Source organism: Anguilla anguilla, chromosome 5, assembly GCF_013347855.1.
Source record: "Anguilla anguilla isolate fAngAng1 chromosome 5, fAngAng1.pri, whole genome shotgun sequence".
NCBI lineage: Eukaryota > Metazoa > Chordata > Actinopteri > Anguilliformes > Anguillidae > Anguilla > Anguilla anguilla.
In genome coordinates this window covers 21,471,555-21,496,626 of record NC_049205.1, presented here as the reverse complement: position 1 = coordinate 21,496,626, position 25,072 = coordinate 21,471,555, and the positions used below count along the sequence as shown (strand labels likewise).

Sequence of the window (25,072 nt, the reverse complement as noted above, 5' to 3'; positions counted from 1 at the left end):
CCATCCCCTCGATTGGTGACCCCCGCCCCCCTTCCAAACTGAAGAGAATTCTAAAGGAAAAACGATATTGGCGTATTTTGAACTGTCATCGGCTTAGCACAAATGACAGGCACCGCGACGTCTTATTATCGATGGAAGGGTTCATTGGATTTTAAATAGCTTACGTGACAAAATAGGCCGCGGTGCTCCTCTTTCCTCGATGAGTGGCAAGAACGGTTGAATAAGCCGGTTTAAAGCAAACATGACGGTCGTTCTGCCTCCTTACCTTCTCTGCAAAATTCCCTATTCAGATCTGTGTTAAACTGTATTTCGGGTTGTTAATAGCGGAAAACCAAGCGTGTGAAAGTATGCCTTTAAGCTTGCGTTTTACTTGGTGTCCTATTAGTTGAGTCAACATGGCGTCTCGAAATGCAGTGCAAACTACGGCTCCCTGGAGCACAACAGTGTTGGTAATAGAAAGCACATTGCAAAAGAAGCAGACCCCCCTCCACCGGAACAGAGCGCAGAGCTTCAATAAAGCTAAATAGCGGCAAGGACCGGGTATTTCTGTATTATTATGTAATGAAACAACCACCGTCTTCGGAAAATTAAGTAAAATTAAGAGTACCCTTTAACTGTTAAATGCTTTGTTTTTTTGCATGTGGTGGCCATCATGGGGCATCTGCAATGAAATAAGAAATGTTTGTTTTCTTCAAGGAAAAATAAAAGAATATAGTCTGCCTTTAAAACAAGCGTACACCAGGCGTAAAGCCGTTTTGTGCGTGACTTTTGTTTGTATGAAGACAGAAAGTGTACCAAATGCACGTGTGCTTTTCTGTCTGAACTTGCTTTCATTCGGCATCCTTATATTGTATTAGGCAATGGTTAAAATGTTATATTTTTATGACGTAATGTGCAATAATTAGGATAGAATTCCCTTAGGCTATAATTCATTTTAAGTGATTTCACGCATTTCAGCGCGCAGCGTTTTATTATTATTATTATTATTATTATTATTATTATTATTATTATTATTATTATTATTATTATTATTATTATTCCAGCTTCTTGCTGTTACACTATTATACATTGGACCAAGCACCTAAAACAAAAATGTCGTAAAGGGGACAATAATCCATCGCTTCCCTACACATTCCACGTCAGTGTCAAGTTTATTTATTTAAGTGCATATCACCCCCCCCCCCCCCCCCCCCCCCCCCCCCCCCCCCCCTTCCCCCCGCCACAATCCCCCGGACCTCCTATCCACCCCCACTTTTACTCCTCTAATTTCAAAGGCGTCCCACTATGTTTCTGTGTAATTAATGGTGAAAGTCTACAGAATCTAATTACGCAGTAATTTTGGAGCAGTTAGTGCTGGGCGTGTGGTGTAACAAGCCTAAGACGAGGAATGATATATAGGTTTATGATTACTGAATTATTATACATTCCCTACAGTTTTTCCCCCTTATGAATTTCTTATCAATACCTGTTTTTTTTTTTTTTAAGAAAATGTAGGGAAATTGGTTGCTTCAGTGTTATCAGTGTTGTTCCACAAAGCGCAGTGCAATGCCATCTAATAATAATAATAATAATAATAATAATAATAATAATAATAATAATTACGTTGCTTGGAGTGTGTGCGTGTGTATTTGCATTTAAGTCATGTAAGAAGATGTCAGATTTATTTAGAAATAAAATGTAATATTTTATGGTGTGTGGAGTTTAACTGTGCTGCCTTTTTCTCATCTCTTTAATGAAATAGTTTCATGTTAGGAGAATGGCCGGAGTAAGTTAGTAGTAATTTGGATCATAGCTTGACTGGGTTGATTTTAGCTGACAGAGCGTGTGTTGAGGCTAAACTCTGTAATTTGCACTTCTGTTCTTTTATTAGCGTTGGACATCGAACTAATGAGTTCTCCCTCTCTACAACGTCACTTTTATTTATTTATTTCCGGAAAAAGAAAATGCACTTTGTGGTACACTTGAGCAACGAGAAAGAACAAACATAGAGCTTCTTGTCCTTTTCAGTATCTAGGGTTTTATATGTAAGGACCAAATATAAATTGAAATATTTGAACTGTGTAGGTGTGTGCATGCACGTGCTCGCTTGTCACTATATGCTAACGTAATATATTGTACATGAAATAATGGGGATGGATATTAACTTCCATTAAATGTTGTATTTTCTATTGTATATAATAACACATGAATCACTTGCATTTCAAATGACGCTATTTTCCTCGTGGTGTATAGCCTGTATTCGATATGCACGCATATTTCTTCAACGCCTGTTTATTCCTAAGATTTAACCGAAAACGTGTATTCTGCTGGCGGCAATTTTCTGAATAAAATTGAAGAGCAAATGATAAGACTTTTTTTTTTTTTTTTTTTATCAAATACCTTTATTGATGACAACTCAGCATGCATTACGAATTGCGTGTCTATGGAATTGGCCTAATATCTTGTTGTTTTTATTCACGTGCATAGCTGGTAATAATAAAGAATTATCTAATTTTAAATACATATATTTTAAAGGTATTGATGATGTGAGCTTTAGATAGTTTAATTCGGGGCTCAAATGTATGTTCCAATATTTGCAATGTTATCATTTTTACTCTATCCGCTCATTGGTGTGCTCGCGCGCAACCCTGACTGTTTCTTGAAATGCAGTCTCCAGTAAAAGGCAACCAGATACCTGTTTTTATGTCTCTATATAGCAAAAGATTATAGGCTACACGCGGGTCCTATATCACTGTTGCTAGTTTATACAAATGCAACGTGAGTGAATGTATCCGAATCACAATGTGAATGACGTCTGTGTGTACTTCTCTTTGTAAGACTAATATTCATTGTATTGTGTTTACACTCTTCTCGTAAAAAGATATATCCTGCCTGTGTGTGTGTGTGTGTGTGTGTGAGAGAGAGAGAGAGAGAGAGAGAGAGAGAGATCAAGTTTGAAGTTTGTCCGATTTAATCAGTTGAGTAGTGTTGTTATCCACGGCGACACCTACGGGTGAAGAAGTTTGTGTCTCCCTTACACAGTATGTTTATTTTTTATTTGTGTAAATACTCGTTTGGGGTGGCGATGAGAGGGATGGATCCCCAAATGTACAATTGCTCTTTGAGGAGGCGCACTTTACTATTATGGTAAGGTCCACCCGAAACCGCTGGTAGTGGCTGTCCGGGCCAGCTGAAGAGATCGTCTGAGTACTGACCTCTTCCATCAAGTCAAGCAGCCAAGCTTCTGCAAAATAAGCCTGCCGATATGTGATCTCGTCTTAGTTAAACAGTCGTGACAAACTGTTCTGTTTAATCTACTGTTGTCACCTTCACCAATAGGGTAAGGATTTATTATTATTATTATTATTATTATTATTATTATTATTATTATTATTGTTGTTGTTGTTGTTGTTGTTGTTGTTGTGTGTTTAGAATGATTCTTCGCTTCTTCTGTTATTCGTGATATATGCCTGAAGTCATTAATTTTTCCGTGGGCCCATAGTGAATTGCTGATAATGCTACATACACACGCGTGTGAGGCTTATCATGTCATTACTGTTATGCAATATATTCTGTTCAAGATGCTTGTGTATTTAGACTGACAGTTATCTTTGTTATTTTAAATAAATTGCATTTAAATAGACTTGGCGATCCAAGCTAAACGCGCTCCTCTTTTTAAATGTTAGAAAATTGTGCCATCTACCCGCTATTCACAGAACTGTCACTCGCAGGACCTCGCAAGACCTCCGGCCAACTTTAACACAAAGGAAGAGGCCGATGGGGCTGGGACGTGCTTCGCCATAAACTTTCCTGTGTTTCAGATGCAGATAAAACTAAGAGTGGGTCTGCAACTGCACTGTCGTTCACAACCAATATGTATTTAGGCTGATGTCAACTTGGGGATGATGATATGTTACCTAATGCATAAATATTATTTTAAGAAACCACCCAGGCTATTCTTTTCTGTCTGCACTCTTGTGAAAGTTCCTTGACTCAATGTTAGTGCGGGGTTCCTGATTGAATTTGTAAATAATGCACATTCCCATGATATTTGATTGGTCGCACCTTGGTTAGCAAGGAACCGATTCGTATATGTATTAAACAGTATGTATATTGTTTAAATATATTCAAAGGCCTGTGTGGGACAGAACTTCGATATTAACTGGTAGGCCTTGAAATGTATTATTTCTAAATTTATTATTTTTAAAAATTTTTCTTTGGTTGTTCATGGGAGTGAATTAATAGTTCACGGCAGTTTTGTGCCGGATTTGTATTAGTTTAGTTTTGGGATTTAACCTCATGATAGTATCATGTAGGAATACATTTTCATATTTAAAAAAAAACAAAAACATGATGACACGTGATGTCTGGATGTAGATCACCAAAATACCTTATTGATATTCAAAATATGTCAGTTTGTCTGACAATTAACAAAATCGTACTGAAATGGTGAGAGAATGGAGATTTACAGACGTTTAAAAGAAAATTCACAACCGTTCATTATCCTTAACTCTTTACAGTTATTCTTAAACTCACAAGCGCGTGAACTCACGTATGATCTCTCGCTCTCCTCTGTCTTTATCTCTCTCTTTCACACACGCACACTATCAATTAAAATGTTGTAATTTTCACATTTTTAAGATAATTCACATTTTGTAACTAATTAAGTTCAATTTTACCGAACCAACATCTTGTAGCCCCAAATTATATTCACCAGTGACCCATACTATACCGAACTTATGTTTTGCTGACATTTTTACATACAAAACTGCTAATATACTTTAATATCAGATTTCAAAATAATGCCCTTCTCTTTTATCTTTTAAGTGTGTATTGTTTCATCATCATTCTTTTATATAAATTGTGAAAAATCATCATCATGAATATAGCAATTGTTCACCTCCAGACAACTCGCGATTGGTTGTTCCAAAATTAATATTACACAATAATTTTGACAGAGAGAGAAGGAGAAAAGGGAGAAGAAAGAGCGAGAGAGAGCGAGAGGTGTACTTTTTATTGTTGCGGTAGTACCACCTTTGTCAGAGTTTTGTAGACTGATTATCTCATAGACTAACTACAGAACTACTTCAGGTCATCCATTGATCGCCGGCAATGTTAAAAACCGAAGGGTTAATTTTCCCTCATTAGCATTCCCTTAGCACTATCCCACTACACTGACACGCAGACGGCCGTCCGCAATTCTCCGTGCACCACACACCTTTCTGAGGCCTGTTCTCCGTCTAAAAGATGCCATTCTTTTCAGAATTTCCTATTTTTCTTTTGTCTCTTTCGTGTTTTTAGGTTATCCCGAATTACAATATATTATCTGCAGTGCTGCACTGGTTCTTCTTGTCCACTCGCACCCCAAAGCATTCATGCGCAGTCCATCTGAGATCTTTAATTGTGCTTTCTTGAGAAGATTTTTATTACCTTTCACGTTCTGTTCCATTCTAATGGCTCTTTCTTATTAGCTATTTTGTCTAAAAACGTGTTATTTCAACCTCCCCTCCCCAACTCTTCTGCACGAAGATGCTTTTCTCTTTCCCTCGGTAGCCTCGCACCCTCTGAAAATGCAAAAGAATGGGGCCAGTCGACACCAAAATGGCAAAGTTCATCGCGAAAAAACTTGCAGACTTACAAAGGGGCACAAGGCTTTGTAATTGTAGAAAAGAGTGGAAAAGAAAGGGAAACGGCAGTTGAGGCAGGCGTGTGAGAGTGTTTGTGTGTGCATGCGTGCGTGTGAGCATGTATATGAGTGCACTTTTTAATGATTTTCTTTGAATTGTTGTGCTGAAAAGGTGCACACTCCTGGCATTGATAGCCACGGTTTTGAGCAACTTCTTATTGAGAATTCAATGAATATTACATCTTAATCGCTCGCTGAGTTACCCATTATATATATATATATATATATATATATATATATATATATATATATATATATATATATATATATATGCAACATCGGCGCCGGCGTTGGGGAACTATATGCAATGAGCCTATGTATTTTTAAGCAAGCGGAGATTGACTGGAGCAGGAGCCGGGGCTTCGGAGAACGGAAGACCATCCACAGTAAGCGCCTTCTTTATTTTCATTTCTTCAAAAATTCACACGAATGATTTATAGCCTTCTAATATTCTGTGGGCAGAGTTCAATTACGACTGAACTGTCATAAAAATGTGACCAACCCTGTCTTAGCAGAGCGAAGCCAGATCAGAGTGCCTGATGTGATGGACATGACTGACAACGAAACAGCCAGGGAAATTAATTAATAATGAATATTTTCACTAGATTAATTAATCGCATGCTTGATATGACGACATTCTATAGGCAACATGCAAATAAATGTTCTACTAACTAGTCTGTGGTGGGCCGCGAAGCATATAACCATATAGACGTGAACAACAAAATCATATGTGCCTGCTGGGAGCAATTCAGTTCAATGAAGTTAATCTGTATTATATTCGAACTGACTTGTTTTCAGTTATTATAAAACCTCTCACACAGGCCAATATTATCCTGCTGCTCTCCGTGTATGTAATCCATGTACAATTGATTAATATTTGCTCTTTGTGAATCGCTCATTAATGTTCCAATGCAGAAATTAAAGCATGTAGTTTGGATCTTCATGCGAAGAGTCACGTTAATGTTAAAGATGGGCTAGTACCTAATGTGCTAAGTCTGTGAGTCTCCTCTAGTGCCTTGGCTTCGTATATACCTTATCAAGATATTAACTCTCATTTTGTTGGTCCAAAGACATTTTAAAATATCTAAACGTTACACGAATTAAAATATTCCTATCTCAACAGCACCACCGTACGCCCACGTGGTTTGAACTGTGAATTTAAAAAAACGCGTCGAAACACGGAGAGGTAAACACTTCACTGGGACATGCGCAATAGAGTGTCATTATGGACATAAAAGAGTCACGCTTGGTTTATTATCTCCAGGCAACTCAAATATTCCCACCAAGGAAACTGAAGTTCATATATCTGAAGATTCTGCCAATGTACTAGCACTAATACACAATGCCAATTTCAAACAGAGAAATTACTTAATTGCTTAAGCTTCTAACTTTAATGTGTGCACGACTATGATGGCAGCATAGTAACAATAATAATCATAATAGTAATATGATGCTGATGATGATGGTGATGATTAGTAAGAATGTAATTATGTGTTTAAGGTTTTCGTTAAAATAACATGGTGTTGTACAACAATTGCTTATCCTGTAAGCCGTGTGCGTACATCATTGAAAGTCCAATTGCACATATGAGTCCCATGTCTGTTCTTGGCGCCTTGCTCTTTCTCTACACAGTCATTAAAACAGTTCATGGTCAAGAGATATTTCTAACTTTATGACAAAGTAACAGCGCACATTTTTATGGAACGAATAAAATGCAATTCCCGCCAGTTTTTCCCCAGAATAACGCCCTTGTAGAAAATGTGGATATAGATTGTGTCATACACTTAAATAACTTTTTGTAACTAAATGTACTTAGTCGCGATGCACATTGTTTAATAAGCACTTATTCGGAAATTACATGTGCTGTCATTCCTGAAAACCGTTTTTGTTCAATCATACCAAAATCACGTGCTAACATGGCTTTAAGAGGAAAATAAATATGCCTACATAAAAGCACAGCACATTGTTATTGCGGCTTTTATAGAACAGGACTATAGAATTAACTGATTATCCATCTTTCGATTGAACAGGAAGCACCTGATATACTGCATAAATTCGGTCCAAGCCACAACTAGCCCAGCGTGTTTTATTATTTACTTAGTCATATGATCTTCCAAGACTTAAATAAAGGTGAATTGAATGAAATATTGTTTCGTCTTCATTGGTGACACTCTCTGACAGGTGACACCCCCCCCCACCCCCACCCCCCAACCACCACCACCACCACCACCTCTCTCTCTCTCTCTCTCTCTCTCTTTCTCCATGCCACAGGCACGCATGCACTCATGCATCTCACAGATTAACGTACATGCCTAATGTAATGAAAGAAGACAATTTTACAGATCACAGGTCTACAGTCGTTACCTTTTTAACCGAGGCTTATGTCCATAATGTCCTAACATGACATAATTTGGGAACTTAGCGTATTTACATTGGCCTGAAGTTATTTTAAATAAGAGTACGTAGTGATCCCATAATTTCTACATTATGCTTTTGTATCATTTATCATTTCTCATTATCTTGACCTGTGTGCACCAAAGAACGCTTTATTTTTTTGTTACGTCATCTTGGTCTGAGCTCGCCAGACCAAGATGACGGACTTGATCAGACGTCCTCCCAGACTGAGATGATCAGACTTCTCTCCTTAACTTCCATGGATTACGGCACCTCCTCGCGCCACCAGAAGCAGGAGACACTTGGCTACTAACTTCATCACACGTCAACACCTGACAGCAACATACCCATGGCAACATCAGAAGCAGCTACCCATTGCTCACACCTCGCATTTCGCACAATACTTTTTGCATAAATGCACACACACACGCACACACACACACACACATATACATATATATATATATATATATATACACATATATATAATGAAAGAAAAATGTTGCATTTCAGGTGATGCGCTTGAGAAGGTAAAATGTAAAAAATCTGGTAGGCCTAAAAAATCACAGTATACGTCTTCTCATTCATTGATGCTAGAATTAATACATTTTTGAGTCTAGAATCATGGTTACCCTATTTCCCACACAAAACCAAAAACTGCATGTCAGACGTTGCATTTTGTAGACTGAATTTATGAGCAGACGATATTATAATCTGCAAGGTTCTCTTACTTTTCAATGAAATTTCATGAAATGTAGAATCTAAATCAGACACAAAACTGCCACTTTCATTTAATTAGACTAGATCTACTTTATGTGGAACCTTCCTTATTTTGTTGAAATTACACTGTTGTGTGGAGTCTGTACAACAGACTAATTTTATTTCATAATGAATTTTAATGAATGAATGAGTTAAAATTTATTTTAAGAATTAAGTTCAAGTTTTCAAGTGGGGAGAGTCGCTATAAATATAACAGTTACTGGATTTTACTTATTTACTTAAATTTAAAAAATTTACTAAAATTTTAGTCTAGCACTATGAAAGTTTACTTCAAACAGCTTTGACATGTCAGTGGTCATTACCGGTTTCAGTTACGTTCAGAGCTTAATCTGGTCGGATACAATTTAATCCGAAGTTACATTCATGTGACATGGTCGGTATAATTGTAACAGAGGGTCAGAATAATTGTAATAGTAAATAAAAACGCCCTATAATGCGCGTATGGAGGTTTTTTTTCCTGTGCATACTAATATTAAACAAGGAAACACATTTCCAGTGGTAACGTGAGACCAGCCACATCCTCAGATTATGAAGCATGGGGCTTTATTTATGAAAAATACTGTGCCCAAGACGCACAAACAACTTCGTAACTTACCGTGAGTGAGCTGTGGTAACGTGCAAACTGATGACATTCGACATTTGTTTTTGTTTTTTTGTTTTTTTTTTTCACTCAGGTAAACCTTTACAAAGTAAATAGCCTACTGTACAGACAAATCTGGTGTGTGCTTATTATGAATGCCTGTGATCACGCGGCTGTTTTTTTCCCCTTTCCATTAATCACTTGGGGCATCCTGAAGATGATGCTATGTCAACGCAGCAAGAAAATTAGCAGAACACATGTAACATTAAACGCTGAACTAACTTAAAAGTCAAACACGTTGACGAGTACAATTATTCTATTTAACAAATATTAAACTCCATTTAAAATGCCTAAGGTCTCCCCAAAATGACACTACATGTAGATGGTTTTCAACACCATCTAGAGTCCCTAATCTCTTTATCAGAGGACCTCTCTATGACCTCCTTGGGTACCAACTCTCTCTCTGTTTCTTTAGGTGACATTCTGTACACATACAACAGGAAAAAGCACGATGTCATTGTAAAAGCTATTACATTTATACAGACGGGGACATAATATTTTTTTATTTGTTTATTGTTTTGGTCACTTTGCAAACAATTCCCGCTAAAATTGACTCAGGAAACCATAATAACTTTTCAAGGACATATGACTGCTTAAAATGATGTATGATTTTATTTATTGTAAATCAAAATAATCTCTTATATCACAAAATTACGTCCGGAACAGATTTTTACTTACCTCGCTCAAAAACAGTTTTGTTTTAGGTATATTTACCAAGAAGGTTGTCGAATTGCTCCGTTCTTTTGGCATGCGATAGGGGACTGAATTGCGCGTGCACAAACCTGAAATGGCTACTGTAGGAGCAGTGTACAAAAAATGATTGACTTAGTTACCTTTATGATGCCTTACATAGCGACTCTCCTCTACAATATAGTTATGGGAAGGCAAAGCACCGCGGTGCAAGCCAATCACCATTGATAATAACAATAGTTTGTGCCACAGCAAAATGAACCTGTGATTCACCGAAAATATTAGTATGGCCCGATTGTGTTATTGGTAAAAGGTAGCCCACTTTCACTTGTGAGGGGCGGGGGGATGTATCATTTACTGCTTCTACTCTTTACGAAGTGAAGTAAACATTAAAGTAAGCTGCAGAACTTTAAGCCTTTGCATACTAACACAAGTGCACTGTAACCTAAGGTATTGTCCCACAACTTAAGCAGTGTTTCCCCAAAATATACTTGTATCAACTGAAAGTAAATAAATACTTTTGTATCCTGGAAGTCCATTAAAATAAGTGTTTTACAGAAAAGGTACACCATTTTATTACATTTGTAGCCTTTGAAAAGTTAACCAAGAGTAAAATTTAAGTTTACGTTCAGTATACCAAAAATGAAATACAAGCATACTTAGTCTAGCTATTTAGGATATTTAGTTTAGTAGTAGAGTTCATATGAGTCCATTAGGGTACATATGAGTCTGCTACTACACTAAATATACATTGCACTCGTATACAAATGAAGGTGCCTTCTAAGCATGTATTATTATTATTATTAGTAGTAGTAGTAGTAGTAGTAGTAGTAGTAGTAGTAGTAGTAGAATCAGCAGTAAGAGGAGGAGGAGGAGGAGAAGGAGGAGGAGGAGACGCAGTAATTGCACGGTCTTTCTAAAAAAACTGTGGGGAAATAAGTCACTGGAAATCTGCAAAACAAGTGTGAGCGCAGCCTTCTTTGAAATTTAAACCTAAAATAAAGTTCTAGAATGGACATGGATCCTAAGATAGTAGCCTACTTTTGTGTGACACGGCTGCTGATAAGGCCATCACTGCGGATAGTACTTTAAATGCACGGACAATATAGCGTCCGTTGTCTTATCCTTTTTGTAAGAGCGACAAGAAGAACACCATGACCCTCGCACTCTCCATTGGAGGGCTGGGACTGTTAGTTCTGAAGGTCCCTTCGTTTAATGTTATGTATCTTTTTACATGTTGAAATCATTAGCACACCCCTCTAGCTACTTGTTTTATATTGCTGCAGCATGATTGCATTACAAAGTCGGGCTTTTGTCTTTGTATGTTGCAGCAGAGGAGAAAAAATAATAATTTTGACTTTCGGCGATACACACACTAAAGATGAAGACAGATAAATCAAGGAAAGTCCTTAAATACACTACTTTCTATGAAATGCTAATTGTAACGCGCATGTTTCACGTGTCCTATAGCCTACAGCGGTACAGCACACGTTGTCGTAGCTGATTTATGAGAATCTCACAACTGCATCGCCAAGAAAATAGTTTTGTGAATGCTCATTTATATTACAACAAGCACATTTAACGACCACATCAGTTGTTTTTTCCAATAGGAGATATCTAAATATAGCCTACTTAACGCTGAACGTCTGATTATATACAGATGACAATTTTACCGATAAGCAGTATTTTCTTCGCTGGAATAAACCTAAAACAAGCATTATTACAGTAATGTTTCTCATTTGTGTATCTATGCGAAAGATACTGGCTAAAATTCAGTCGTTTATTTAAGCTTTACCCGTTTCAGCTAAACGCTTACAGAAAATTGAATAGACATAGCCTATAGTCGGCCGCCATATTTTAAAAATGATTCTTCCATAAAATCGCTAAATGTATAGGCCTACTATAGCTGTCAGGCTATTTCATATGTGCATACATTGTGCTATATTGAGACAGCCCTAATATATTCCATAAGTTGTATCGTTAAAGAAGTAACATATATGAATTAAGACTAAACCTAAACTCCCAGTGTTCTTTGATATTGCCATTCAACTGGTTAATGATACATATAAATGATCTAGGTTTCCTTTATATTGTCATTGCATAGCCTATAATATATATCCCTGCGACAGTGGGCAGGTATAGATAATGTTTAGGAGGATATACATATACATTCAATTTAGACACAAAACTTTGTACATTTTACAGAAGGGAACTGCCCATTTCAGAAGCGAGATGGCGCTGTTTTGTATTTCAGCTGGCCTCTCATAAACTGCCACTTCACGTCATTTCTAATTTTATAAAATTACATCGGTAATAAAACTGCGATCAAATACAATTATTACTAAAATAGGTCTTATTTTTTCATAACATAGCACTTCAAAATGCAAAATTATTTGTTTATGGGGGGAAAAAAATTGCACTTTTCTGAAGTTTGAGTGCAAATGAAATCTGTAATTATTTTGTAATCTTTATTGATTATCGCTTTGTTCCATTAAATTAGAAGTATTTATAAACAATATTATGTAGTATGGCAACTGTACGATTTCCGAAGTAAAACGTCGGACTAAAGATTATTATTGTATCTATAGCCTATAGAGGCAAGCGTAAAACTGTGCCCCGATTTATTTCAGATAAGAAAAGTAGCTATTTAAAAAAATCAATTCTACTCCCGTCTGCATTATTTTAGTCTACATTATTCTAGTTATATTGGAGTAAATGTTGTTAAAAGTGTTTTTTTTTAATGGATGGTTAATATATATATATATATATATATATATATATATATATATATGTGTGTGTGTGTGTGTGTGTCAACTTTAGAGAAAGCAAGTTTTCATATTTAAGGTGAACAATGATTATAAGTATTGTATAGCAAGGTTATTTTAGGGTATCACATTTGATTTATATAAACTATGCAAAAAGAAACGGAGTTTATATAAATCAAATATATTCCCTTCTTTTCCAGATAATACTTTAAAAGGAAAACTAATATTTAAATAATATTTAAATAATATAATAATATTCTTAAAAAAAATGTTTTGTGCACTCCTGCATTTCTTCTTCTTATTGATCGTATTATTATTATTATTATTATTAGTAGTAGTAGTAGTAGCAGTATAGTAGTACTAGTAGTAGCATTACATTAAATGCTTAAGGAAATATATTATAGGGTATTAATACCAATAATTAATACCAAGAACGTTTCTGATATGAAATAGAAACACGAAAAAAATATATTATGAAACATTGAAGACACATATTTCTCACATATTTATTTCCCACAGGAGTTCTTTTATGACCTTGTTGAAAGTGAAGTATACAATTTCCGCTCGCTGTGGTAAAGTGAATTGCGCTTGCAAGTACACAACAGGGTTCTGCTATAATAAATCAAATTTTACCGAATAAATTGGATCCTTATCCTCGGTGGTAATTCTCTTCTCTCTCCTCTCTTCGCTATTCTCCCACTGCCTCTCGTTTATTGTTGTCTTTTTCGACAGAAATCCGTTAGGCTTATTTATTGAGTGGACACACACTGTGTGACAATAACTTTCTGTTTCTTTTTCAGGGTTTCTGCTCAAGCAAAGAATGAAAACAAGGTATGATATAATCAGTGATTGTACACTACATTTAAACGGTTTAGGTTTATATATGTCATATACAAGGCCTCTAGATTTCCAATAGCCCATATACATATATATCAGTCTTTACAAAAAAAGGTTTGTTTGAACGACAACAGCACTAATAATAATAATAATAATAATAATAATAATAATAATAATAATAATAATAATAAATAAATAAATAAATTGAACGGTCATTTTATTTTAGAAGACGAAAACCTTTTCCTCCAGTCACAGTTCGACACGACACCGAGAAAAACGTTTTGAAACGTAAGAATTGAAAAGTCATCTCATTATCTAAAGAAATAGGCCTACTGTAAGCCTTTTTAAAATGTATGCCTATTCCAACAATTTCTCTCACGAGAATTGAATTCAAATGTAAAGCCCAGACTTTACCACACTTGTGTTTTAACCACAGCTGAAATTAATCGATTTCCCCTATCCCTAACTACCAACAAAAACTGAAGTCCAACCTAAGAATGCATGAATGTCTTGAGATAACGTAAGAATGAATGAACGAGAGCAATATTTATTTTCACGGCCCAGTATACGATCTGGAGCGTTCAAAGTTTAGAACCTTAAACTGCCTCTTTTATCCTCGCCCTTTTAATTTAAGGGCCCTCCATCGGATTGCACCTGTCAATAATCGTTTTCACCCTGCCAACATTCTGGTTGTGCGAAACTTGCCATCTCGCCATTGCCAGTATTTGGATTGCGCATTCGCAATTGATTTTTGTTCAGTAAGAGAAAAAATACTTATGCACACCCATTGTCGAGGATTGAAAACAAAAACCAGAATGTTCTAAAACGCCTTCAACTTGCATCGTTCTGAAATCATCATAAAATATACATAGGCCTAATAACCAAAATACTCATTAAAAGCTATATTATTTTAAAATAGCTTTTACGCAAAGTAAATTTATGAACAAGAAAGACGTACCTGTATGTTTATTTTATGGTAAATAGGTTGGACATTCATTTCACTAACAATATCACTACTACAAGTAAAATATACGACTGTTATACGGTAAAATGTCAAGCACCAGAGTACATGAGTTCAATAATAACCATATGTAGGCTACTGTGTACGCGTTTATTAAACACATTTTACTGTAAAATATGCTGATTTATATATTTATAATATATATTTAAAAAAACTAATATATAATAAACCATGCACACAATACTGGCACTAGTAGTTGCAATGATGATGATGATGATGATGATAAAAATAATAATAATAATAATAATACTAATGATAATAATAATAATAATAATAATATCATAAAAGTAACGTCTCATACGTCCCCCAGTGAGATCATGATCATTCACTGATAAAGTATGTTTATACAAAAATAAAGTTTCTCTCTCTCTCTCTCTCTCTCTCTCTCTCTCTCTCTCTCCGTTTTTAGTGCTCAAAGATAGACTATAATAGAACAGATGTAGGATTTATATTGATTAGAACTACGATAACTGTCAAAGGTTTTAGATCAAGGAAGAGGTAGGGTAATTGTATTCTGAAACCAGCGAAGCTGTCTGTCCAAATGAGAACATTTTAATTACAGCGGCACAATGATAGAAAAGAACCCCATCTTTGGAAAAAAAAGGACTTCAATCTTTTTTGATGAGGCTTTTTAGTATGTCGGACCGAGTGTCTAACTCCTAATCGCGTCCCCTGAAATCTTGACCAGTCCTCTGAACTTTATAACTATATGTAAACAAGTCGTCAGTTTGAGAGTAATCTTCTTTGCTTTTTATCAGAATGAAAATTCAATCTCCCAAGCTTAGATTAGGCAGACAATATTTTTTTTATTCCTTGTCGCTGGTGGGGCTAGAGTTTGGTGGACAATAATGTGGCAATTGTTGATGGTTTCTGACCCATAAAATTTGAGGGTGGCTATTCTGGCTTTGGTATGTAATTATGCAAAACACTTTTCATAAAGGGCTGCCATCCGATCTAATGATAGAGCCTGCGGTCCAATTTCAAAAGAGGGAGGGTCCTGCTGCTTACACTCTCTTAGAAAGGGGGCGGGGAAAGTGGTATTCAAATAAATTCAAGGCATACTGCAAATAAACATTGTCTCATTGTCTGGCAGTCTGAGTGTCATTGCAGTGCCCCTGTCTCTGTGTGTGTCTGTGTGGGCACTCTAAGCCTGAATTGAAAACAGGTAAATTGAATGAGCAGTCAGAAAATATAAATTAATGACATCCATTCCATAACGTATGTTCTACTAAGAAATCAATATAATTGTTTTTAAAAAGATCTATGAAGAGATGCCCCCTTGCCCCATTTACTCGTAGCTGTCTTTAAGTTAACAAGCACTTCAAATGATAAACTTAAGGCCCCACGATCTGTGTTTCAAACACCGGAAATTTCAGTTAAAGTGGATGCCAATGCTTGCAAATGACCAATCTATGTACGAAAACCCCGAGCTCCATGCTTTCGGCTTATTGCTGAAACACAGACGGAGAGAGAAATTCTCGAACCCTTTTTGAACTCTTTTTGAACACTCTTCTTGGTGGCTCTATAACTCGCCACACTTAAAAGATGAAATACGGCATTTTCACAAAGTCTGTTTTCTTCGTCAGTAGGCTACCAACTAAATTAATTTAAATTAACGATCGTATCTCACTGAAACCCAGAGACCCACAATACAACACTACACTTTGTGCTTAACTAAAATAAAACATAAACAAATCAATTAATAAAATAAATTTAAAAGTAAACCATACATGCTGTTGTTTTAGAGTTGTAATTTTTATTGTTGCTGCAGCATCGGTGGAATCAAACCAAAATCTGGGAAATGAATACACTTACATACACATAAAGCATGTCGCGTTTAGAATAAATCCAATAAAAAATGGTGGACATCGTAACAGGACTTCAATAACTTATGTAACCATACAGTTGTGTCCCGTATGCTTTAAATTATAAACTATTACTTTTTTCATAAACAATACATTTAAAAACGACAAACTTGGGAGGGGTGGGGGAGATGCCCGAATAGAAGATTCAACATAAGAGACTGAGACCTAAAGGAGAGGAAATGTGTTTGTGTGACTTGTTTGCATTTTGTAATCATGTTATGTATGTGCTCATTATAAACTTTCACAGACTGATAAGCATAAGGAATGCAAGACAAAAGTACACATTTTACATCTAGACTGGTGGAAGAAGAAGGTAAAGAGAGAAACAGGCATACTATAAGTCAACCGCAGAAGACTTTTACAGTGTGACGTAGGGTATTTTATGAGTATGAATATAATAAACAATTGTAAGACAAAAGTAGAAATCTGTGAGCTTTCTACCAAATGGAATGCCATAAAGAGAGAGAGAGAGAGAGAGAGAGAGAGAGAGAGAGAGAACTCTGCAGCAGTCAAGGGTCAGGCAGGCTGAGATTGCTTTCAAAGATCTTTTTGAAAAAATACACACGTTTGAAGGCTTAGTGCATGGCTGTCTATGCATTTCAAGCTCAGATCAGAATCTTAAAAAAGCCAAAAAAGATATAAATAGATAAAATAAAATATAAAATTTTAAAAATTAGGAAAATTTCGATAGCCAAAGAGATTAATGGAATTTGGAAGGTATAAGCCAACCTCAACTCTGATCCTTACAAAGAATACTGGCACAGAACTCCAATAAAAGAGAATAGGAAAAGACATTCCTCTTTTTATCCATGCACACGTGCCACATAAAACAACCTGGACTGCGTATTACAGGGTAAAAACAATGCCCCCGTATTTACAGTAATGTGTAGTTTGTAACTGTGACAGTGTAGTGAACGGTGCGAATATAAATTTAAATAAAGAAATATCACTCATTTGAAACTCATTAAAAGGACTGAACTTATCAAGGCAACTATGCGAGAGCAACAGACACTCTAGCAAGTACGAACTTATTAACGTAAACATTATTAACGGGAAAACGTAAACATGCTTGTTAACCTGTACTTACTTCCAAATGCTTTAAAACTGAATTTATTCCCAAATTTCATCAAATTATTTACTGTGACGTATCTTAATCAAAAAGACAAAAAAGCCCAGAAAGTTCTCATGGTTAGTCTATTCTACATATGTCATGCTAAGACAGTAGCAGATGATACACGAGGCTGATTAATTATGTATTTATTTCTGCACTATGTGTATACAGTATATATAGTATCTTGCAGATACAAAAAACAAATAAATAAATAAATAAATAACTGAACATGAAAAACCCCAATATGTGTAAAATGAGAGATATCAAGGCTTGTGGCAAAAGGTTAATTGAATAAAAATGATTCCAAATGGAAGCATATGAAGGTGGCAGAGAGGACAACAACTGAGCAGGGATGTCCCGCAGGGCTTTCACACAGAAACAAAGAAAATTGAGAGAAGAGATAACGTGACCAGAGGCGATGAATTAAAAATCCCTCGGTTTGATTTATGACCAGTTCTATTGTCTGACGTTACCATTACACTCACCACATTTATACGCGTTATCTGTAGTAGTAAACCCCCTGCGCTTGGAAATCTCCCCTCCTTTCCCGGTAAACGGATTGGTACCGCAAATGTTCTCTCTGGCGGGCTTGCCCTGCCAGGGGTTTGCTCAAATGAAGTTTGAATTCCTCCCAAATTGCATTAACTTTGAAAACGAATGCAATTTATCACATTTTAAGTATCTGTTCAGAAAAAATCCTCCTGAGATGACAATAAATAAATAAATAAATAAAGCTAGGAACTGACTTACATGAATGCTTTCTGAGGGCGTGTGGGGAGGCCCATTCATTGTAATCACGAAAGTGAAAGACCACAACAATACTAAGAAAAGTATACTGATAAAGATAATCACAATTCATGCTTATGCAAAATATTTGTGCCATTCATCTGGAGTTAGCAACTCTAGCAATGATTGTGACACACAACCACTCTCACTCACTCACTCCCTTCTATCCAGAGCGGTGGCTCCCCACCAAACAAACTGAAGTAATGGCATGCTACCACAGGATGGTGAAAAGCTCAGCAAAAAGTAACTTCAGCCTTTTCCCCTAGCCCCACTACCATTGACAGAAATATATGGTGAGCTCCTTAATGTTTTGGCTTTATACTCCACAGTTTTAAATTTGTAATAAAACTAGTCACATGTGGCCAAAGTGCACATTTTCAGCTTTTATTTAAGTGTTTTTTTAATACTTTTTAAAAATACTGTTTTTATGTTTTGCACCTTGCTTTCTCCATGTACACATTATAGCACTTTTAATGCATATCCCCCTTATTTCAGGGCACCATGATGTTTGGGACATATTAATGTTATGTAAATGAAAGTAGATGTGTTTTGTGCTTTTTTGTATATCCTTTATATGCAATACATTCTTAAAGTTTGTGACCCATAGAAATCACCCAGTGCTGAGTTTAATCTCTGCTGATTCGCTGCCAGGCTTGTACTGCAGCCACCTTCAGCTCTTGCTTGTTTCGAGGGCTAGTAGCCTTAAAGGCAGACTATGCAGGCTTTCTTACTCGAAAATATTATAGAATCACCATGCTAAGGCATATCTATGATGTACTGGCAATCTATGTATTTACGTAGTTATGCCAAATTCCTGCACCTTTTACCGGTATTTGCAATTCTAAAATGTGTTCAGGATGTTTCTGGGAGTGGCGCTCTTTTCTGTGGCTGGAGGGTTGGATTTGGCCACAGAGCCAGTGGTTTGGGATAAGATTCCAACAAAGTGTTTGATGGTTGTTAGCTGATGCACTGACAGATGCAAAGAAGCCTAGATACAGGGAAGCAAAAAGGCAAGACAAGCTGACAGGGCTCATTCAACAACTAGAGTCAACCTTCAAATTACTTTTTCTTGGTGGCGCCAAGGGGATGAAAAGTATTGCAGAGTTAGCCTGTTTTCTGTTGGACTGTAAGTAACTTACTTTGAGCTAGCTAGTTATGTTAGGCAGGTTGATGCCCGAGGTTTGGGAGCATTTGTATTGAATTCTGTTCTCCTATGAAGATGTCTTCATCCCGATGGGAACTGCTATTACTGTTCATGGTTAACTTAACTAGCTTGATAATTCACCAGCATTTATTTCAATTGGGAACTGAATTCCATGCTATTTAGCTACGTGTAGCCAACTTCACTAACAAAGCTAACACAGTTGCAAACAAAGACTCCTTGTCCTCATCAGGATTCACTGATGATAAAATGCAGCATAATTGCCTAGGCATCGATAGTTCACCTGCATTTATTTTAATCAGGGGAGCTGAAATCTAGCTATGTGTAGCCAAATTCACTAACAAAGCTAACAATGTTGGGGTTCTCTGATTATGAAACACAGCATAACTTGAAATATTGAAATATTTCAATAATTTATTTATACTTCAGGAATATCACTATGCAATATTACATTACATTTTATTTGGCAGCAGTTTTATCCAAAGTGACTCAAAATAACTTACATACCAAAGGATGTTGGAACAGCTACAGAACACAGGTCAGGTAGCTACAATTCGCATTAAGTACCAGTCATCCATAGCCATGAACATACACATATTATGCTGTATTGGAGAAAATAAAGAGGCTAAACAAAGGATAACTTTGTGAAAAAGTCATTCACTTTACAAGTGTGTTAGCTAACAATAATGTACAGTACCTGTGGGCTGCTTATGTTATTTATTCGACACACGTTTCCATGTTTACATCTCAGTTCTAACTAAATGTCCAGAATAGTTAAATACTGAAGGAGGAATGATGTTCTCACACGTTAAGGGGTGCACTCAGTGTAAAAGATATAACACTACCTATAACACACTAAGTTATAACACTACCTCATTACTGTTACCATCTATATGGAATCATTCTTATTGCTAAAAATGTTATTTTCAATATCTCTGACCACCTCACCTTTTCGCCTGACATTTTGCTTGTCGCGCTCGGATGTGCGTCCTCAACAACAACAACAACAATAATAATAATAATAATAATAATAATAATAATAATAATAATCATAAAATGCAGCTTAAAGTGTTTTACAAGAGAGTGTGGGTGGGGTTGAGACACACGAAGGTGTGGGTGGGGTTGAGGATGGAGGAGGAGACAAACACCATTTGGAAGGGCTGCAAAAATAGTATAGTATAGCATACCACTAAGTTTTCTCTTCAAAACAAGTTTTTGGCTTTGAAAAATGCCTTTTTTGCTTTAACAGTATGTTTGGGATCATTGTCTTACTGTTGGATGAAGCACCATCCAATAATTTTGGAGGCATTTCATTGAACCCGAGCAGATAAAATACTTCTGTACACTTCAGGATTTGTTCTGCTGCTGCTATCAGTAGTTACGTCATCAATGAAGGTAAGTGAGCCAGTAACTGTCATAACCATCCATGCCCAAGCCATAAGACCCCCACCACCAGGTTTCACAAATGAGTAGAGTGATTTGGATTTTGGGAAGTTCCTTTTGGCCTCCACATTTTGCTCCTGCCATCACTCTAATGCAAGTGAATCTTGATCTCATCTGTGGGGAATTGGTAATGGAAATGATTGCAGCGGACTGATTAGCAACTACAGTCCCTAACTACCTGTCCAAAACTAACTAAAGTCTGGCTAGTCTTTGAAGACTTGCCAGGTCCACGGGGCTTTAAATGCAGACACTTAATCTGCAGGCTGAAACAAAGATTCTGAATGGCATACCCCCAACGGAGATTAAAAATTCAGCCCAGAGCCACCTTCAAAAATAATAAAGGAAAAATAACTAAGTAAAATAACAAAATAGACAACAAACTAGAAGGACTAGACAAGAATTGTAGCTGAACAACATAAGGTCAAACAAGCAAATTCAACAAAGTAATCAGAATCCATGAACACAAAACTAATCCAAAGAGCCACTTTTCTTCCCATTAAATGAGAGAATATTCTCCTAAGAATAAAATTAATCCCTTTAACTTGCAACTGAGAGCAAATAACAACTTTTCAAAACTCGGAAACTGTCACAAACTCATCAGCCAGTACAGCTGCCTCATTTAACGAGGAAATCTTTTGGAAATGCACAACAATTTTATCTGGAATGTAATTTTTTAATTCCTCAAGCAATAACAACTCATTCAATTGTTCAAAAGTTGTAATGTTGTTAAGCCAAGCACCATTTATCAAAAAGTGTAGTTTTATCATGACTAAACTCAACAAAAGTAGTTTTCACCACCTCTTAATCCAAACTTTCTTCCTGAGACAAAGTCAAGCACAACTCCTGAGCTTTTCTAAATAATTTGTATTGCAACAGCAAAGACCACACGCTCTTGGCAAAATTTAGTAGCAATGTGTTTGATCATAGGGAAGTATTTGACTACTTCACTTTCTCTGAATGGATGTACTAAACGAATTTGCAGACAAACATACAACTCAACAAAACTCACCAAAGAGATGCCTTGGAATGCCACTTGAGGAGCAGGCACAGGCGACGATTCATTGACCAGCACAGGAGAAGTGGCAGTGGGCGAACCAACCAGAGATTTCCACGGCATTGGAGTGGGTCTACATTCCTTCACTCACAGCTCTAACTCCTTTAACTTGACCTGATGGTCAGTCTCAAGCTCAAAAGCTTGGAGTCATCGACTGGTTTTGGTATTCTTGCCTACTCAGCTCCAGTTCTTTTAAGCATCGGGCGAGCATCGAAGTACTCAGAGACGAGCGTGGATCACTGAGATGGAGACACGTTTGACATGCCTTCAGCATCCGCTGCAGCCGTAGTCTGCAGTGCTTCCAGCTCAGCAGCACCCATGAACTCATTTCACTCAGGTAAGATCTTTTATGCTGGCAAGTCCTCAAACAGCATCATCTTTATTTCCTATTTTTCTTTTCCAAGGCACTGACACACTAAAGAAATCTGTTATAAGAAGCAGATCATCTTTTCTGTGTAGGTAATGAGTAGGTAATTAGTAATGGACATGACTCCTGCAGAGCAACTCCGGTCCCTAACTACCAATACAAAACTAACGAAAGCCTGGCTTGTCTTTGAATGCTTGCCGGGTACAAGGTGGCTTTGAATGCTGAGCTTTGGGACACTTAATCTGCTGCCTAAATCTAAATAGAGTACCCCAATGGAAATTTTAAATTCCACCTAGAGTCGTCTTCAAATTTAATGAAAGAAAAATAACAAAATACTGTCTGGATTTGTAATATAGCTGGGAACCCTCTAACTAACCAGAGTCACTGTACAGAGAGCAGTGGGGCTAAACAAGAGTTCAGATCGATTGGACAAAACACAAAATCCACTGGGCAGACAAAGTAGAGTCGAATCGAAAGAGTTTGAAGGGCTCGACAAGAATCTAATAGAATGAGACTATGGTTATGAACTAAAATCCAATCAGTAAACAAACTAGAAAGGCTAGACGAGTCAAATGAACTAAGGTCAATCAGAATCCACAAGCACAGAGCAAATCCAAAGAGCAAGTCTCCACTGGTGAAGGGCAAACAGCGTAGAAGACTGTAATCTGCAAGCCGCATCCTGTTTTGCAACTACTAACTAGTGGTTTGCATCTTGCAGTGAAGCCTCTGTAGTTTGGTTTGTGAAGTCTTCAGGAGACAGTAGTCACTGACACATGCCTGCTTCCTGAAATGTCTTTCTGATCTGTCGGACAGGTACTTGGGTTTTTTTCATTGTGAGGACAATTCTTCGATCATGAACTGTAAGTTCTCCTTAGCCTATCGTTTGCGATTACTGAGCTCACCAGTGCTCTCTTTATTCTTGTTCCAAACAGTTCATTTTGGTAGGCCTAAGGTTTGGCATATGTCTCTCACTTTTTTCTTAGTTCTCAACCTCATAATTGCTTCCTTGAAGTTCATTGGCACAGATCTGGTCCTCATGTTGACAGACGCCTCTAACAGACTCCAATCAAAAAGCCTAGAATCAAGCCTAGATATCGAGAGCTTTCTTAGACCTGTACTAAGGAAACAATGGAACACACCTGACTGTCAGAAATACTGTTAGAGCCATTTGTCCCAAACATTATGGTGTTGAAATGGGGGGACCATATTGCTGTGATTTTTACATGGTGAAACAAAATGTATAAAAATACCCTTTAATAAAAGCTGAGAATCTGAACTTTAAGCACAAATTAATCGTTTGATTAAAAATATGAAATTGTGGAGTACACTGCCAAATCAAGAAAAAAACTGTCTTTGCACAAAACATTATGGAGCTGACTGTACATCTCCAGTGTTGCTTCTGCAACATAGTGGCTGAATCTGACCAGTCTATTAGCACAGGTGCTAATGTTCTAGCTCTTGTTCTTAATCTGGCCTACGGACATAGTCACTTTACCTTTAGCATCCTTGCAAATGCTTTATTGTGTTTATTCATTCACTCATTCATTAATTTCTTAGCTTTCTCCAGTTTTATGTATTGTATCACATTACTGATTAATTTTCTATCACATTTTTAAAAAACTGTTTCTTGTGATAGCCTCATTGAATCATGTCCCCATTTCTTTATTTCTGTCACTTGCTTCTCTCTCCACTTCTGTCTTTATCAACAGTCCCAATTCATACTATTACATATACAAAAAATAATAATAAACTGTGATTACTCAAACCTATATATTATTTCCACATGATTCAAACTTGATGTGGGTCATCATATAATTAATCTTACTCTATGTGGTTATTGAGGTCTTAGTCATGATTGTTTCCTTATCACAAGATTTTCTTTTTTGTTTTGCATATATTACATATATTACATATATTACATTTTCTGTATTTTTGCTTTGTGGGGAAAAACACAAGGCATGAATGGAATCAGGTAAATAATGTTAAGAAGCTTTCAATATAAAAACATAAATGCAGTATTGTGTTATCTTCTCATTTTCTCAACAGACTGGTAAAACCAAGAATAGATGTTATTTTGAAGAATAGATACTTTTCCCACTCTCTCTAGTTCAAAGATTATACAGAAGTTAGCCATTATATTTCAATTCATATACTGTAAAATAATGAACAGCTTTGACTGTGACTCAAGCCAAATATATAGATAGAGCCATATATGGACCACATAGGTCAAAGGGGAACTTTTGTAACACAGGTTTTTTCCTGTTTTATAATTAAAACATCAGCATACACACAACAAACAGCATAGACTAACACTAAAAAGTCTTTTCAAACAATAAAATGTAAACCGTTTACCTCTTGCCCAAAAAAAATAACAAATGAACAAAAAACACAGGCTGGAAAAGCTGTAAGTCATATGTGCTTTGTGTGTGTGTGTGTCCATGCACGTGTGTGTGTGTGTGTGTGTGTTGTGTTGTGAATGCAAATGTATGTTT

At 36.5% G+C, this 25,072-nt stretch overlaps 1 long non-coding RNA gene across 3 annotated transcripts in view; it reads left to right on the top strand.

Moving 5' to 3' along the window:
* The first annotated feature begins 1,224 nt into the window (after positions 1-1,224).
* Positions 1,225-25,072, top strand: part of LOC118227367 — a 39,554-nt gene continuing 15,706 nt past the window's right edge. Inside the window, exons 1-4 of one of the 3 annotated variants that reach the window (XR_004765263.1) lie at positions 1,225-3,319; positions 3,696-6,051; positions 13,735-13,765; positions 22,142-22,550. This is a non-coding gene — a long non-coding RNA (uncharacterized LOC118227367). Of the gene's footprint in view, positions 6,052-13,734; positions 13,766-22,141; positions 22,551-25,072 lie in introns of all 3 variants that reach the window. The other 2 variants (XR_004765262.1, XR_004765261.1) reach the window with 2 other exon arrangements.